General features: G+C 51.8%; 1 protein-coding gene across 2 annotated transcripts in view; it reads left to right on the top strand.

The window, feature by feature from the left end:
- FGF12 (fibroblast growth factor 12) overlaps window positions 1-17,303 on the top strand; it is a 212,880-nt gene that overhangs the window by 13,351 nt on the left and 182,226 nt on the right. The window contains exon 1 of one of the 2 annotated variants that reach the window (XM_019532923.1): window positions 5,036-5,122. The exons of the other annotated variant lie outside the window; for it this stretch is intronic. The gene's annotated coding sequence lies outside the window, so the exon portion shown is untranslated. Of the gene's footprint in view, window positions 1-5,035; window positions 5,123-17,303 lie in introns of those variants that run through there. 2 annotated transcript variants of the gene reach the window in all.

The following is a 17,303-nucleotide window of genomic DNA, read 5'->3' as shown; positions in this document are numbered from 1 at the left end:
TACAAATGAGCAACAGCAGAAGCTCCCAATGAAAACAGACCAAAAAAAAATGTGTTTGGGGGGCATGGGGGGCAGGAAAATAAAAGGGGCGGATATTTAAGAAGCAGTGCCTTCCGGTCTGGAAGTGGCATGGGCGGTTGGAGGAGAGCTGCCCCATCTGACAGCCTTGCCAGTGAGCTTCAGGTCCTGTACAGCAAGGAAAAAGAATTACCCTTGAAGCTTCAATTCTTGCTTTTCCAGGGCAACGCATCTCCGCATCTACTCGCGCCTCAGATGACGTGCCCAACTGGGACTTTGGGGAATGTAACCTACATCTTTTGACGGCACCGAATGGGTGAAGGTGTCTCCGCTTAATGAAAGCGGCAGCCAGAGCTCTTTATTTCTGAACGTATGAAACTAGGTTAAAAGCAGCTGGCAATGGGAGCCCTCTGATGGGGGGCCTGCTTAAACAGCTCTGTAGCTCTCAGGTATCAGACACTCCCTGCCCCTCTTACAACTCCGCGGGTAGCACCTAGCTAACAAACCCACCCCATTTCCAGGGCAAGGTAGGACAGGGTCCTTTTTCCACTGGATCTATTTTTTTCCTCCCTAGGATTGAAAATATATATATAATGCAATATATTTTTAATTGCACTGCAAATCAATTTTTAAAAGGCGCTGGAGTGGATCTCTGTATTGATGTCAGGGGAGGACAGACTGGGATGGTACATGCCTTAGAAGAGATTAATACTAATCCAGGCAGACTCTGTGAGGTTACTACACAGGTGATTCATCTTGCCTGTGGTTTTACACACAGATAGTACCATTTATAACCCAGAATCAGGCAGCAGGCTGGGCTTTGGTCACTTGTCCCACAGATGCTTCATGGAGAGATGCTTTCCAAGGTGTGTTCCTTAAGGCCCGATCAGTGCTCCAACGCTTTGCTGCCAGAGCTGCGCTCAAAAGCCTCTTGGGTCCTGGGTGCCCAGGCTTGCTAGATGTCTGTTGCTGGTCAGCATGTTTTCTGGAGTGCATGTTTGCATGTGCAGAGACTCACGTTAGTAGCCAGTCACTTGAGGTTTTTTTTCTTTTCACCCTTTTGTTTGTATCATACAGCACTGTGGCTCTGAACTGGATTCAGACAGGCTTTTCTGCTTCCCATGAAGTTGGGTGGAGTTGCAGACACTCTGGAGGCTAGGGCTAGGATTCAGAATGGCCTGGGTGAACTGGAGAAATGGTTTGCAATCAAGCAGATGAAATACAACAAGGACACCTGCAAAGTTTTGCATACGCAAATCGCTGTACGCACAAATACAGACTGGGGAATGACTGCCCAGGCTGCAGAGAGGGACCTGTGGGGTTAAAATAGACTGTGAGCTGAATATAAGCCAACAGCATTGTAAAGAAAGACCAAAAGTCTACTGGCTTGTATTGAAAGGAGCACTGCTTACCAATCACTGAGGCATCTACACATGCTTTAATGCTCTTTAGTTAATACACATTAAATCTAGTACCTCCATTGTGAAGTGCTAGGAAAATACATATTAGTCTGTTTTAATGCACAGTAACTAAAGCAAATGCTTTTAAGTGATGCGTAATGCACATTAGCCTGTTTCAATGTGCATTAAGGAAAAAGCATGGGGTTTTATGTATGGGTTTAATGCACATTAAAGTGCATACATAGATGCGCCCCAAGAGAATGGATTTATTTCCTTTCTAATAGGCATTGGTGAGACCTCAGCTGGACTACTGTGTCCAGTTTTAGGCTCCACATTTTGACAAGGATGTGAACAGTTTCTCTCTCTCTACTGGACTCTTTCCAAAAATGATTAGGGCCTCAAAAGCATGACTTTGAGGAAAAGCTGAAAGAGCTAGGGTTATTTAGTCTGGAGAAGAGATGACTAAGAGGGGATTTGCTCCACCTTCAAAAAACCTGAAGGATAATTTATAGAGGGTAGAGACGGGGTTTTCTCTGTGATCACAGGGGATAGGACTAGGATCAGTGACCTCAAGATGCAACAGAAGAAATTTAGGTTGGAGATTGGGGTGGGTAAGAGGGAGGGTCAAGCATTGGGGCAGGCTGCCAGGGGAAGCTGTGAAATCTCCATCCCTGGAAGTTTTCAAGAGCAGGTGGAGCAGACACTTGGCCGGGCTGGTTTAGTCAGGGATGCTCCTGCTGTGGGCAAGGGGGTTGGACGAAGCGACCTTGTGAGGTCTCTTCTAGCTCTACTTTCCTGTAATCCCATGCCCACCGGAGCAGTCAGGTGCTGCCCAGCATCTGCTTTTTGCTAGCATGTAACTTGTGCACACGGTCGCTTGTAGTAGCCAAGGAAGGGACTTCTCTCTCTAGGGGCTGGGCCGCTACTTCTCCAATCCTACGGCCCTAGTGCAGCTCTGAGAAGGGTACAGTCAGCATCTCCTCGGCTCACTGCATCGAAGTCCTGCCCCCAGTCAGCAGCCCCTCAGGAAAAGAGGGAAATGCCTGAAATCACCAAATCCTGCTCATTTTCTCCCTCTCCTCGAGAGTCTCCAAGCCCTGTGCACAGGCCCTGGGCTGCATTCAGCCTCACGCTAAAGCACATCCTGCTTTCCATGTCTCCTCCTCATGGCCCAGGGATGGGGTGACTGATAAGGTGATGTCACGGTCATTTTTGCTAACTGCATGCCGTTAGGGACAAGCCAGGCGCTTCCGTGGAAGCAGGCTGATGTGCCCACCCCCTCTTGAATGGGCTTTCAAACATGAGGCTGGTGCCCAGGGTGGTTTCAAGGCAGTGCTGGCATCCAGCAGCTCCTTTGCAGGATCAAATGCCACTCCGTAGCTGCCCATTTTAGCCACAAGAAAGAGGGAGTTTGCTGGACTGGCTGGGTCTGTCCCTCCTGCACTTTGGCTGTGCTCGCAGCTCTGATGTTGCAGTCATTAGCAATTAGTGGCAAGTTTCTCTTCAAAGTGATCTATTGGGCTTTTAACTCCATGACTCCCCTTCAAGTCACTGGAGATGCTCCGCTGCGACCCCGTTCAATTATCTCAAGGTCTGCAGCGTCTGGATTATGCCCTAAGGCATGTAATAAAACTGAGAGATGGAGGAAACCTTTCCTCTGCCTGACCTTTTAGTATGAGACTGCAGCACATCTCTTTCATGGAGGAGCTGATACTGGGCCAGCTCCTCACTGGTGTAAATCAGCAGGGCTCCCACGAAGTTCATGGAGTGCCACCCATTGACATCAGCTCAGCAACTGGCCCATGGAGTGGGCCACAACACCCCGTATGGCCCAGCTTCTTCCTAGGCTGGATCCTAGCAGCATGGTGGAGTCTAGTTTTTCAAAATGAATAAACATCTACCAAATTGCCAAATGTTACTCCAGATGTGCGGAGCATGGCACAGGATTGGGCAAGGGCAAGGTGGTACCTGGCTATTCATAGGGGATATCATTCATGTTCATTAGTACCGGCCGGGGCGGGTAAATCCCCACTGATCCCCTTGGGGAGCTCTGTGGGGTAGTACTGAGATCCTGTTTTATCAGTAAAAGTAATCTGGGGACTTTTTTTTACCAGCTTTAACTTTCCCTGAGCCTGATGAAGGGCATGTGAGCTCAAAAGCTCGCAGGAAAAAAAAATATTTTGCAATTACTCAGTTGGTCTAATAAAAGGTATCATCTCTGAACCAAGAGCTCTAGATTTTTGCACTCCCTCCCATGAGAAATGTAAGGCTTTCAGGAGTGGGCTGGCCAGTGAGTGCTTGTGCACTTCACAGCTCACCTCTTCCTTTACTGATGCTGTCTGATCACCCTGGGATCTGCTGGAGAAACACCTCTGGGGTCATGTGAATGTGGATCTTCATGCGGTCTCTGACCTGTCCACCAAGATGTAAGTGTGTAGGTGGCCTGCATGGGTTGGGTCCATAGAGAGATGGATATTAGGGCTGTGTGAAATGGAAGTGTTTTGTTTCAACCAGCGTTTCAACGTTTTGACAGAACAGTGTTTTGTTTCAATTTTACCGTTTCAACCTCAGAACGGGTCGGAACAGCGTCAGAACAAAACCAGTGGCGAAATTTTGCACAGCCCTAATGGATGTGAGCTGGGCTTGATGCATGGTGAATAATGGTCACTCCTGTGCAACCCCTGACCTGGTGATCCTTTTATTTCATTGCCCTATAGATCAGTAATAATGGATGTGCACGTGTTCACATCAACGTGCTGTTATGAATGGGTGTGTGAGTGCTGGACGGAGCTGGGACGGTTGACTTGTCCATTCACCAGCCCCCGTGCCTAAATGCCATTTTCCCTGGGCTCTCCCAGAAACAAAATCATCGGAGGCTATTTCCTGCAGCTCCAAGCAGCCAGCAGCATGCATGCTTAAGGGATGTCGCCTGACTGGATCCAGGACTTGCTGTGCAGAGTACCGGAAGCATGGCTCTCTGCTAGGGCTAATTAGTGTTGATCACAGTACATTATCCCTGGGCAGACTGCAGTGCTAACACGGCCATGCTGCTTGCTGTACCTAAGCAGCCTCACTCAAAGCCATAGGCAACTGGTGGGGGGGGCATGTGCCCCCCCCCCCCAAAAGGGCCGGTGCCCCTCCGACAGCTGACACTGATGCTGTCGGTAGGGCTGGTGCTGCCCCCCCTGACAGGGCCATTGCTGTCAGCAGCTTCTGTGGGTGCCCCCCAGATCCAGGAGACACCAGTCACTCATGCTCAGAACTAATGAAGGTCTTTGCATGGTCCTGCCTTTTGCCTGGCAGACAGACCCCTGGTGATAGGGACACGGTTTCTGTTGGACCTGGATTTGTTGCAGTGTTACATAACAGAAGAGAGATGCTAAAAGACTGCAGGCATATCAATAAAGAGCTGGAAACCAAATTGCCTTGAGAACATTTATTCTAGATGCAGAACACATGGGTGAAAGTGGGGTGGGGGGAAGAGACTACTAGCAGCGGTAAAACTACAGAGGGACATTAAAGGAGCATGCAATGTAGGCGTATGAAAGGGAGGAGGACTGGAAGTTGGAAAATGAAAAACAAATAGAGAGGTTTCAGCTCAAGGCAGTGTAAACACTAGTGCTGCTACACGGCAGGTGGACGGAGCCGGGCGCCTGCCGGTCTCGTATTGATCCGATCCAACACAAACATCCCCAAGAGCAATGGTAAGTGCATCCTGGCATTAAACACCCCTTGGTGAGGAGGTTTCTAGGGAAGGAGGCACAAGGTTTCTTGGAATCGCATAAATCACATCTGGAGAAACCGGTCTCGGTATGGCAGGAGCCTTGCTACGGGAATGGGGGGAGGAGGAGACCCCGTCCTGGGGTTATTGAAATGGGAGAAGTTGAGGGTTGGAAGGGACCTCAGGGGAGGTATCCTCTCGCCTGCCCCATGGGTGCTGAGGCAAGATGTTACCCTGTGACTTGTTCTCTAGTCGTTTTGTTTTTGTTGCTTGTGCCACTTGGAGACCGTCCTGCCCGCTCCAGCAGAGATCCGCTAACGTTGTTCTCCATTTATTTGTTGCTTTTTGCTTGATTTACTCCCATTACTGGGCTCTTTCACTGTGAAGGAGGTTTGTATCAGCCCTGTTTTTCCAGCAGGCAGGTTCCTGTTGCACTTGGGGGTAGGGAGTCCTGGGCGTGCTTTCTGCAAATGGATGTGCCCATGCCTCCAGCCACTGCGTGGTCCTGGTGTGAGCTGGGGGTACCCGCACATGCCTAGTGCGTGAAGTGTCTGCTATTTTTGGCATTGCCGTGGACAGGATCTGCCTCCCTGGACCAGGCTGTTTGGAAGCCCTTGATGAAGAGTAAAGCAGAGAGCTGGGTTGCAATGGTTACATTCATGCCCAGCAGCCAGAGAAAGGCATACCTTGGGGAAAGCAGGGCAGTGCTTGCAGCACTGCAGTGAGCAGGAGAGCACAAGCTCATGTTTCTAGTGGCGGGACTGAAAGAAAAACATCCAGGCCACGTGCGATCCAAGTGATAGGACAATGAGTGAGGTCAGGGAATAGGCCCTGGGGCCAGAAAGGCTCTGAAGGGTGAAAATAAATCAATTTTACGCCAAAGGAGTGAAGCCGGTGCTACTGTCTTCAGGATGTGGGGAGACAATGAAGCTGTTCCTAAGCAGGGAGCTTGCTGCCTGCTGGTTCTTGGAGGCAAGGACTTTTTATGATGTCTGTTATTGGACCACCTGTATAGCTGGGAGGGGGGTTGAACAAGCTTTTGGGCACTCAGCACCCTTCCCTGGGTCTTGGCGAGGCAGACACGGGCTGAACTGAAGAGCAAAGGCTCCATATAAATGCAAACTGTCTGCTGGGCCGGATGGAGGACGGCTGCGACCTGGAGGGAAGAGGTGTTATGAGGAGTGATGACAAGAGGTGTGCAGGAGAACGGCCCATCTGGGTCGGGGCAGGCGGGGACCATTCAAGGAGGGGTGGGGTAGTTATATCCTGTGAAGGGCAGGCACAGCAGTGGCAGTACTTGTCAGGTTGTGAAACCACTGTCCAGATTTTTTTTTTTTTTTTTTTTACTGTCTAGCACAGTTATCGGTTTGTATTTCTAGGCCCATTTTCTGGAGGTGTTTCCCTTTGAGCACAAGGGTTGTGAGGTCAGAGAAGCAGCAGTTTTTTTCTGCAAGAAGTCTGCTTCTGCTGGTATTATGCATCTGCCCTTTTAATTTTCTTCTTGGGAGTTCAAGCTGTTGCTTCCCCGGGGTGGTCTGGGAATGAGGAGGCCAAGGGCCAGGCCTCCAAGCAGGATGACTCTGAGTCTGATGATAATGATGGGCTATAATTGCTGGTGCTTCCTGCCAGCTGTCACTGAGTGCCTCATCCATAACTCACGACATATGCTGCCTGACTGAGAACGAGGTGGGATTGCAATTTTTCCTGGGCTTGGAAAGGTACAGACCCGTGCTGCATGCCCAGGGTAGGGGCCTGGCAGTTTGGAGGGTGAAGTCTTTGCAATGCTTCAGAGCACCGTGCGGGCATCTGAGCCGAGCCCCACAGAGGCAGGTGGGTACTGCAAGCGGTGCATGGGAGGTCTCGGGGAGGGTTTGTTCAACATGGCTGTGCCTCTTCTGCAAAAGGTGTCGCCGACTCTTGCAAAATCTGGGGGCTTTCCTCAAAGCCTCAGCTCCTGGGGTCAGGTGATTATGGAGCAATCTCGCTCCACTGAATAATGCCATTGGGCAGACCACCTGCTAAGCACCCAAGCGTGTTTCTAGCCCACCGTGCTCGATTGCCTGGAAAGCTGCTAGTAGAAGAGGGATGTGGGGAGAATCCTCCTCTTGGCTGCTTTGTGGGATGCAGCGGTGGGGCCGAGGTGACAGCCCGTGCGACAAGCAGACGTGTTAATGGATTCTCCGAGTCTGGACTAGGATCTCGTACAATCTGGCCCTAAGTCTCTGACTAAGGCTTGCAGAGAAAAACCCTCACAGACGTGAATCGCAGACGTCATAAGCAAGGAGAACTCAAGTGTGCTATTTCTTCTAAGTCGCATTATTTTGGGGGATCTGACTGACATTGTCACGTGCTGGAGGCGCACCCTTTGCCCTGCAGAGAGGAACAACCAGATATTTCCTTTCTGGCCATGGTTAGACCAGTTCTAGATGGAAAGTGGCTCTGATCCTGGCTTGTGAGAGTGGAAAAATCCTGCTGTGGGAAACCAGATCCGTGAGCTGGTGCCTGACGGTGTGCGTACATAGCCAGGGCTGTGCTGCAGTGCGTGCACCGGCTTGGGACGCAGAAGTAGCACGGCCAAACCCAGATCCATCGTATCCAGGGGGTGCACGGCCCTGTCAGTTCACAGCAGGTTGCAGAATTAAGGACAGGCTGCTCAGTTTGCTGTGACGCGACTTCACAGGGTGCTGCTTCCCCACGCAGCTGGGGGTTATCTGCCACTGAGAAGCGGCTCCCTTCAAAATTAAAGTCCCAGCAGACAGCTGGAGGGGTCCCAGGCAGCTGTGTCATCCCTGCATCTTTCTCGGACCCTTGCCTTTGCCAGTGGGATGTGCAGCGTATCTGTGGTATCCATCGTAGCGCCCACGCCATCCCTGGACGAGCATATGCTGCTTCTCGGCACAACTGCACCGTGGTCATACAGCAATGCCACTGGTCGTGTGGCCAGCCACCGTGGCTACCACGTGGTACTGCTTTGTGCCGGGGATGCCCCCAGGTCTGTGGGGCAGCCATAGGGCTTGTCAGTGCTGCAGCTTCTGTGGGCATAGTGCTGACCGGGCCTCACAGGGGACGTGCGTGTGCTGCTGAAGGGGTGTTTCTGGGGACGTGGCTCTCACTGAGTCATACTGGCCAGGCCCCCTTGCGTCGACCCCTGGGGCCGTTGCTGGCATAGCTGCATCGAATGGGGGGCCGGGTCTTTCCTGCACAACTAGCAGACAAATCTCTGCTGCCAATGCTTTGTAGCGTAGGCACGGCCTCGCTCCAGTCGGCTGGAAGTGAGCCATCAGTTGTGATGCCCGGGCTGGAAAATAAGTGCCGGGGTGCAATAAAGCAGAACGCACCTGGTGAGCAGGAGCTCGGAGACCCTGAACGCCCATCTGCACCGTGTGCACGAGCACCTGAGCTCGGAGCAGGTGCCAGGCGAGCGGAGCTTGGCAGGAGCTGCACTGGACTCAGGTGGTTACCCTGGGCTGTCACAGCTACTCTGCTAGCAGGGCCCAGCCTAGCTATGGTGAACGTGCTTTGCTGCAAGAGAGACCCACCCTAGGAGTCGGGTCAGCAAGGCAGCTTTTCTCAGACTTTGCTCTCTGCTCTTACAGCAGGGTGTTGTGGTCTTCGTTACTAGCTGTGCCCAGAGAGAGGGGGGCAGGAGGACTTTCCAGTGGGCTCTGCACTCAGGTGTAATGCCGGGTCTTCAAGCCAGTTCAGCAGATAACAACGTGCTGAGCTGCTCTGGCTGGGACTGCTGGCCTGGGATGAACAAATCTGGCTCCACATGGGCTGAACCAGCGATCCCAAATCCCCCAGGCGGATGCAGGCAGGATGCACGGTAGGAGACTCTGTACTGCAAGCCTGGGTGTGATGCTCCCAAATGCATTCAGCAGCTTAGATCTGAAGCCAGCTCTCCTTCCTCTTCTGGGAGAAAGTCATTCAGCTCGATGCAGCCTTAAATGTGAGGGCTGAGGCTCCCACAGGGTGCAGGAGGACCTGACATATATGTGGTCTCGCAGGCAGCACATGAGTAGGGTGGGGGCAGTAGCTGAGAGGCAGAGTGCTGAGGGAAGAGAAAGGCCTTGCATCTCAGAGAGACCCAGCAAATGCATGCACACGCACAGGGAGCAGAGCTTGGGCGCGGGGGTCAGCAGAGACCCGTGAAGCAGACGGGAATTGAGTTGTCTGAGCTTTCCGGCAAGACCAGGCCACGTAGGCAACTGTGTTTCCTGCATGTAGAGATGACGAGCATCAAGTCTGCAGAGAGACTGGCATCAGGCCACTTACAAATAGCTTTTTATCCCACCGAGACTCTGCTGCCTGTGTGGTCAGGGCAGTTTTAAATACAAAGAATATCGTAGTTGCCAGAAGTCGCGTGTGCTAGCCGGGGAGGGGCAGGAGAAAAACCACTCGCCAACGTGGAGCGGGCTCTGGGGTTTTGGAAACAGCCCTGTGGCACAGAGACCTGCGGGGAGAGGGTAGGCGGCAGACACCAAGCTGGCTTTTTACACAGCCACAGCCTCACAAGCCTTGCCCCGCGGGTGGACAAACATCCCCTGCCCAGCCATGTGGGGAGCGCATCAGTTTTTCATATAGTCGGGGCTGTATTCGACCTCATATTAGGTCTCCTGCAGCCTTATACTGAATGGGACCAGTGGGGTCCACCTGCCAAAGTGACCACACCAGGTATGATGGTAGGTGAAGGTAAAACAATTGAGCCCCCATTTTTAATGGACAGTCCTGCCATTTAAGTCAGGACCGGTCAGAAAGTAAAGTGACATCTTGTGAAAAAATGCCGAGGTCCTAAAATGTGAAACCTCTCCGGGGCGGAGGTGGAGACACGAGCACATAAGAGCTGCTGTGTACGAGTCAGACCCTCAGTCCAGCGTGCCCAGTCTTGTGTCATATGGGGGCAGAGAGAGGGGCTGAAAGGGAGAGTGAACTGGGCCGGACCAGGGTTTTTCCGTGAGTCCCACACGTGAATGGCACGTGGTGTGAAAACCTCCCCACTTCCTTGTGCTAGTTGTAAACTTACTACCTACTAGTTTCATGTTATGATCCCTTGTTCTTGTATTCTTCTTCTTGTATCTCCATGTAGTATTGTGTAAACCCTTCTCATGGCCCCCCCAAAAAACATCTCCTTCCTCAACTAAATAGGCCTGGCCTTTTTAGTCTCTCCTCTTATGTCAGCCCCAACATATCACTAGACTGCTCCACTGGAGCAGTTTCACTTGGTCCAAACAATCAGATGTTCACTGGCCAAAAGAGAGGGTATTTTTTGAGGAGGACGGAGGGTTAGGGTTAGGGCGCACCAGGTATTTATATAATGTTCTCTGTTTTGTTCTCAGTTATGTTCTTAATGATGCCCAGCATTTTACTGGCTTTTTTGGTCCCTGCTGCACGCTGAGCTAGTGTTTTTGGAGAACTATCTACAACAACTCTGAAGTCTCTTTCCTGAGTCTTAACAACTGGTTCAGGGCCCAGCACTGGGTGCATATGGTTGACGTTTTTTCCTCCAGGTGTGTTACCTTGTACTTGTCGACAGCAAAGTTCATCTGTCATGTGTTTTGCTCGCTCGCTCAGCTTGGTGAGATCCTTTTGAATTGCCATGATCTGACAAACACCGAATCATAGAAAGTGAGGCCACATCTAGTCCAACCCCTGCTCCAAGCAGGACCAGCCCCAATCAGCCCAAGGCTTTATCTAGCAAGAGCTTCAACACCTCCAAGGATGGGGACTCCACCACCTCTCCGGGTAGCCTTTTCCAGGGCTTTACCACCCTCCTCATGAGAGAGCTTTTCCTAGTATCCAACTTAAACATCCCTTGCTGCAACTTGAGCCCATTGCTCCTTCTGTCATCTGCCCCCACTGAGACCAATCCAGCTCCATCCTCTTTGCAGCCCCCCTGCAGGGAGGTGAAGCTGCTATCAAATCCCACCTCAGTCTTCTCTTCTGCAGACTCAATCAGCCCAGTTCCCTCAGCCACTCCTCACCAGTCCTGTCCCCCAAACCACTTTCATTGCCCTCCGCTGGACTCTCTCCAACATGTCCAAATCCTTTCTGTAGTGGGGGCCCACAGCTGGACACAGGACGCCAGATGTGGCCTCCCCAGTCCCGAATAGAGAGGAGGAATAACTGCCCTCGATCTGCTGGCAGCGCTCCTCCCAGCGTGTCGCTGGAGAACTCCTGACCTGCTCTGCTAGCCTTTCTCCCCTCCTCTGCCTCGTACCCCTCATTCAGAGCTAGCAGCAGTGGTGCTGTTTGTGCATGGGGTAGTTTTTGGTGGGCTGCAACACCTGCACCAGGTATCGCCATGCACTTGGCGGTTGGAATAGCCGTACATTGGACGCACTGTGCCAACCCAGCTCATCTTTCCTATGGGCTGCGCCTACACAACGTCTGGGGGACATCGGCAACCTGCAGGCAGGTTGTTGAGGATCAAGAAAAGAAGCAAGTACTGCTCAGGACCTGGGATATTATTCCTGAACTCTAGGAAGTAGCAGGAGCATCATTCCTTGCTGTTGCCTTGACCAGCATTTCAGGACTGGTGTTGGATACATAAAGAGGAAGGAACAGGCTGAGGTTGGTGAGAGCCGGGATTATGCGGCAGGGGAGCACCAGGCTCTCCCAACTGTTGTCAGTGACGAGCTGCATCAAATCGCTCCCACCTGAGTTGCTATTTAATACTTGCCCTACACGTGTGTGCTGCAGGCTCCCATCCTGTATGAGCTGATACGGTAGCCCTCATTGATGCTGTTCAGTGGGAAAGTGTTTTACCCCCATCTCCACCATGGAAAATGCCGATTCAAGAAAACTGAAACATTTTTATGTGGAGGTGTGTTGATGTTTGCCAGAATGTTGAAAAAAATGAGATTTTACCCTTTTGGCCTGATCAGGAGATAAGTCAAGTCCAGCAATCTTAATGTTTCTGTGGGAAAGATGTTGTGAGCTCTTTCTGACAAGGTCTTGTGATGTTTTTGGTATGTGCTGCTGCTGTTATCATAATTGCTATTAGTAGTAGTTGTTGTTAGTAGTTGGTGCTATTAGTATTAGTAGTTGTAATAATACAATTTAATTTCCTTTTTAAAATAAGGAACTTTTAGAGAACAAACATTTCTCTGAACTTGATACAGCTGAAAAAATGGAGACTCCTGAAGGGCACGGGGCCTAGGTCTGGGATGACTCTAAGCCCTGACCTTTCGAGGATCTGCTGTCTGGGCCATTGGTCCTCTCAAGCCACCAAGTTCCTTTAGCACCTGATGCATCCCCAGTTTTACACCATCTCACTCTTCTGCTGTCGGCACCCCTTGAGCTAAACCTATGGGGCCAAGTGACAAGCAGTCCTCGGGGAGCTGCCGCATCAGGGAAGCTGGACGGCACAGTTAGGCTTGCAAACCTTTTGGAGGGGCAAGCCTGCCTGTGCACTTCTCCGTGAGGTGCACGTACCCTTTCTGCTCTGCAGACCTCCTGGCTCGTTAGCACACAAGCTGGACTGAACCTGCAAAGCCTGGGGCTGCAGAGATTTTTCACTGTGATTGCACGGGGTGTGAACTTCAGTAGAAAAGGACCCTCAAAGCATAGTCCCAGCAGGCAGGGATTCATGCATGCGAGCTTGTACAGATGGGCCCTGGCTGTGCGTGTGTGTGATCTCAGTGCAGAAGTGGAGGCGCTTCCCATCTCCGTTGCAAAAATGCAAGCTGCTGCCATGACAGTGATTGGGATCTCTGGGGGATCCCTGTGCTGCCTGGGGTAAGGGAGATCTGAAGCAGGATCTGTACTCCTTGTGCTCACTGCCCTCCTCTCCCCCCATTAAACAGATGCTTTGTGCCGGCTCTTAAATAAGGGAACTGAGGCACCAACAGGTTGTGTTTGGCTCAGGTGTATGAGGCAAGTCGGGGATGACCTGGGGACACCCCCTAGCCCCTGCTCGAGCAGGTAAACCGTGCTGCATCCATCCGTGGCGCTCAGGTGGCCTCACCGCAGCCTGGCAGAAAGAAAGGGACTGGTGCCGTGTTTGCCGGGAGAAGGGGTCACGATGGAGGCTGTGGGATGGGCAGCTGGCCGGCCCCGTGGGCACCCAGCCCCCCAAGCGAGCGGGCCCGAGGGCTGCGCTGGGCGGCAGTGCTGAGCCGACTGGGCGCGTGCTCCAGAAACGTCTCCACGGAGCGGCAAGCTGTTTCCCGGCAAATGTCTCCGAGCAGAGAGCATCCCGGCCTCTGATGGATTCGTGACCTCAATTAGCCGGGTCGCGCTGCACGGGACCATTCCAGCATCTCCGGCCTTTGCACCGGGGACTTCGTTACGTCCCGCCAGCGCACACCTCTTGCTGCATCCGACCCCCTCGGGGCAGCGGCTGCCTGACAACCGGCTTAGCAGAGGCGTGTTGCCCTCCCGGGGGATCCCCGGAGCCTGGTCCGCCCTGGCAACCGCAGGCAGAGCTGCCACCGAGCTCAGGAGGCGCTTGCACAAGGCACCCGTGTCACTGCTGATCCACCTCTGGCTCCAGAGGACAGAGGGGTACAACCTTGCACCATTTGGGGGACCAGCCGAAAAGTCCCATCCAGTGCTCACATAGCGAAGCAAGGTTGGAGGCGAACTCCAGAGATCGCATCTAGTCCAGCCCCCTGCCTGAGGCAGGACCAGCTCTGTGCAAACCAGTCCAGACACATCCATCATCTAAACCCTGCTGTCAACCCTGACGCAGCGCAGGCATCCCACCCGAGCCTGCCGCAGGTAAAGCCAGGGGACCACGGCAGTCGATGTGCTACCACGGCTGGCACGGACCCACGGGGCTGTGAGGCAGTCCCTTCTTTTATGGCATACAGTGCCTGCAAACATCCCCCAAGGGACTTGGAGAGAATTCCCCCAGGAATGGGTGTTACTGGGCTGCTCTGGGTGGACTTTTCTCTACCTTCAGACACCTGGTGAAGTTTTGGCCTGTCACACGTGCCTTGTTCCTCAGGAGGCTGCTATAGTTTAGAGCAGCCCTTGGGGCTACTGAAGTTATGCCAGGGGTTGCACTGACTCTGGGAAGGCACAAAGCAACGAAAGTCCCTTTAGTGCTTGGAGCATACTGGGTTGTGCCTTTAAGGAGTGCATCCTGCAGGAGGGTGGGGATAGACTCAAGCTGTCCTCAATGCAGCATCCTCTCTGGCAGAGGCATGCAGCTGGAAGGTTTTGCCCACCCTGCCCTAGAGCATCGAGGCCTAGATGAATATGGGAGCAGGGCTGCTGGTGCCGCAGGGAGCAATGGGAGCCACCCAGCTAGGCACGTGTGGCAGGGGGACTAAGTGCAAGCATGCCTGATTGCAATGCCTGGTAGTGCCTTGGCAGCTCCTGCCACCCTCCCTTTGGCATGGGGATCTCCACAATGCCTGGCAAATAACAGCGCCCATTTAACAGAAGGGAAAACAGAGCCCCGAGGCTAGATCACTTGCACAGCGACACGGGCCGTGAGTCAGTGTTGCTGCTGGGAAAGGAGCACTCATTTGTCTCCTCAATTTTATCCCAGCTAAGTTGGCTTTTCCTCTTTAGCATTATTTAAACCCTGTTCTAGGTGGCTGAGAAAATGAGCGGGTCCCTCCATGCTGCCACGAAGCATCAGAGTCTATTTTTAAGCCCTGTTGATAAAGCGAAAATCAAAAAGCAGGAATAAATTGTCCAAGGACAGGATCTACCGCTGTGAAACCATAACACCCGTGCCGGTTTCCGAGTGACCTTGTTTTTGTCTGGTGCAGCTCCCTCCACCTGAATTTGCCTTGTGACTTCCAGCACATGGGATTACAGTAATACCGCCTTTGAGACGAGCATGAGCTACCTCCTGCCAGCCTTTCATCCATTCATTCAAGACATTTGATGCACAAAACCTTCTGTACACAGCGTATTATGCTCCTCTTTAATGTCTGGAAGAGCAGCGAATAAATACTCATTACCACGAGCATTTTATGCGTCTGAGGATAAACCTATTAAATGTTCAAGAGCATGGGACATCCCTTTTTTTTCTAAATCTGCTTTGAGCTGAGGAAAGACTGAGATTTTCCTAAGCCAGTCTGTTATTCGAGCCATGGAAGTGTCTTCTGTTAGGTTCCAGGTCACATCATGGACTTGTCATTTGACTATATGAAAGCAATTAAGGAATGGGTCTTTTCTGCTTGCCATGTGCAATTTCAGGCTTTTTTCTTTCCATGCTGTTGCTGTCTTCGACTCGGAGTACGTGCCATGTGTGCGTGGCAGTGTTACTTTCGAAACAGTGTCGCCGTTGTCTTCTGAAAAAGTTTATCTGTCCAATAGCGTAACGGTCACGACTAATCTTGAGCTTTAAGACACTGGCTTGGGAGACCTGTTCCTTCTCTGCTGCAGATTGTGACCTTGGTTAAATCACTTGATCACCTTTGCCTTTGTTTCCTGTCTGTAAAATGGGCCTGATCTGCTTGGATGCCTGGCACTTATGAAGTGGTGAAGACTGGGGGAGCTGTAAGTGTTTAGCATCTTTGGTGTCCCCAGGCTTCTGGCCTTTGCTGGTGTCCATACGGGGTCAAGAAGGAATTTACCTCACTGTCAGATCGTCGCAGACCCTGGGGGTTTTGCTTTCCTGTGGAGTGGGAAACCTTAATTGGTCCTGCTGCGTCCAGTTAAGAAGTGGGGATCTTGGTGTTTTGGTCATTGCAGTTTCATGGATAGTTTATTCAAACACTTGTATAGGGTGATTTAGACGGGGGTAACCCTGTTTTGAGCAGGGCTGGTTTAGATTTGGCTCCCTGAGGTCCCTTCCAGCCCTACTTTGTCTGTGATCCTTGACGATCTCTGGAAATTCCCCCAGGACCCCTCCCCGATGTAAATCCCCCACCTCCTTGGAGTGAAGCCACAGAGGGTGAATCACAAATATATTTGGGAACAAACTCTATGCCAGAAGGTGAGAAGCTGTGATAAATACCGGGTGATGGTAGATTAGGCCCTACCTTTGCTACAGGAAGGGAGATTGCTTGTTCCGACTGCTCTCCTTGGTTTCCATTAGACTTTTTCCTCTTTGATTCATTTTTGCTTTCACAACTGATAAACTCTTATGAATAATACTCCTTGAGGTCCTTCCTTGCCTGGATATTGCCTTCTTTTCCTTATCAGAGCCCAGCCATTTCCATGCTTAATAGAAAGCAACTCTCTGAGCATCATAAGTGTTTTGGTCTCTGCTCCGCGTTTCAGAAGGGCAGTGGGTGTTTAAGAAGGGGGAGACGTACCTGACATCAGGTTCTCTTCTCAGTGAGCCTCCCCTTGCCTGTCCTCTGCGTTTCGGTGAACGCAACCTCTGGCTTCAACTCGTGGATGCTTTTCCCCTTCGGTCACGGCGCTCCATGAGCAAGCGGCATGCGGCTGCATTTTGACAGTGGCTCCAGTGACATGATTTATTGTGGGAGAGATGTAAACCCATGCACAAACGCACAGGATTTATGCACCCCTTCTGTCCCCCTGAAACAGCGTCTCGTCTGGGCTCTGGCCCTCTGCGGAGGAGTGCACTTTGTCTCCTTTTGGATGAGAATGAGTAATCTCTCCAATATTTTCTTGACGCCTGCGACATGTTGTCTCAAAACTAAGTCCTGTGAGCTTTCCAAAAACTCCCTGTGTTTTGATTGGGTTTTTGCCCAGCTGGGTTGGGGTTGTTGATGATGGCTTTATGGCTACATTCAAAAGGGGCTGAGCATTTCCCAGACCCAAAGCAAAATGTGCTACTCCTCCTCAAGAATTGTCCTTTATCGCTTGTTTTTTTCCTGCATTCATTAAGAGAAATCCTATATCTGACTACAGAGAAAGTGGTGGGACGCAACGCATGACCGGGTGGTGAATGTCAAGGGCTATGGGCTGTACAGGAGGGACAGGATAGGAAAGAGAAGGGGGGGCATGGTGCTCTATATTAAGGAGGAATATACATCCTCGACAATTAGCAAGGAGCCAGGGGAGGGGCACTCCGAAGTGCTTTGGGTTAGAGTACAAGGCAGTCGAGGGGAAAGAGACTTAACGGTGGGGGTCTACTACAGACCTCCCAACCAGGGAGAAGAGCTTGACCAGGATTTCTTGGATCAGCTCACAGAGGCGGTGAAGGCTAAGGATGTGGTAGTCATGGGGGACCTGAATTTCCCGGACATCTGCTGGGAAGAGCAGTCAGCCAGGTCTGACCGCTCACG

The sequence above is a fragment of the Crocodylus porosus genome, unplaced genomic scaffold (assembly GCF_001723895.1).
Source record: "Crocodylus porosus isolate Cpor-Errol unplaced genomic scaffold, CroPor_comp1, whole genome shotgun sequence".
Taxonomy (NCBI): Eukaryota; Metazoa; Chordata; order Crocodylia; family Crocodylidae; genus Crocodylus; species Crocodylus porosus.
This window is presented reverse-complemented; position numbering and strand designations above follow the sequence as displayed.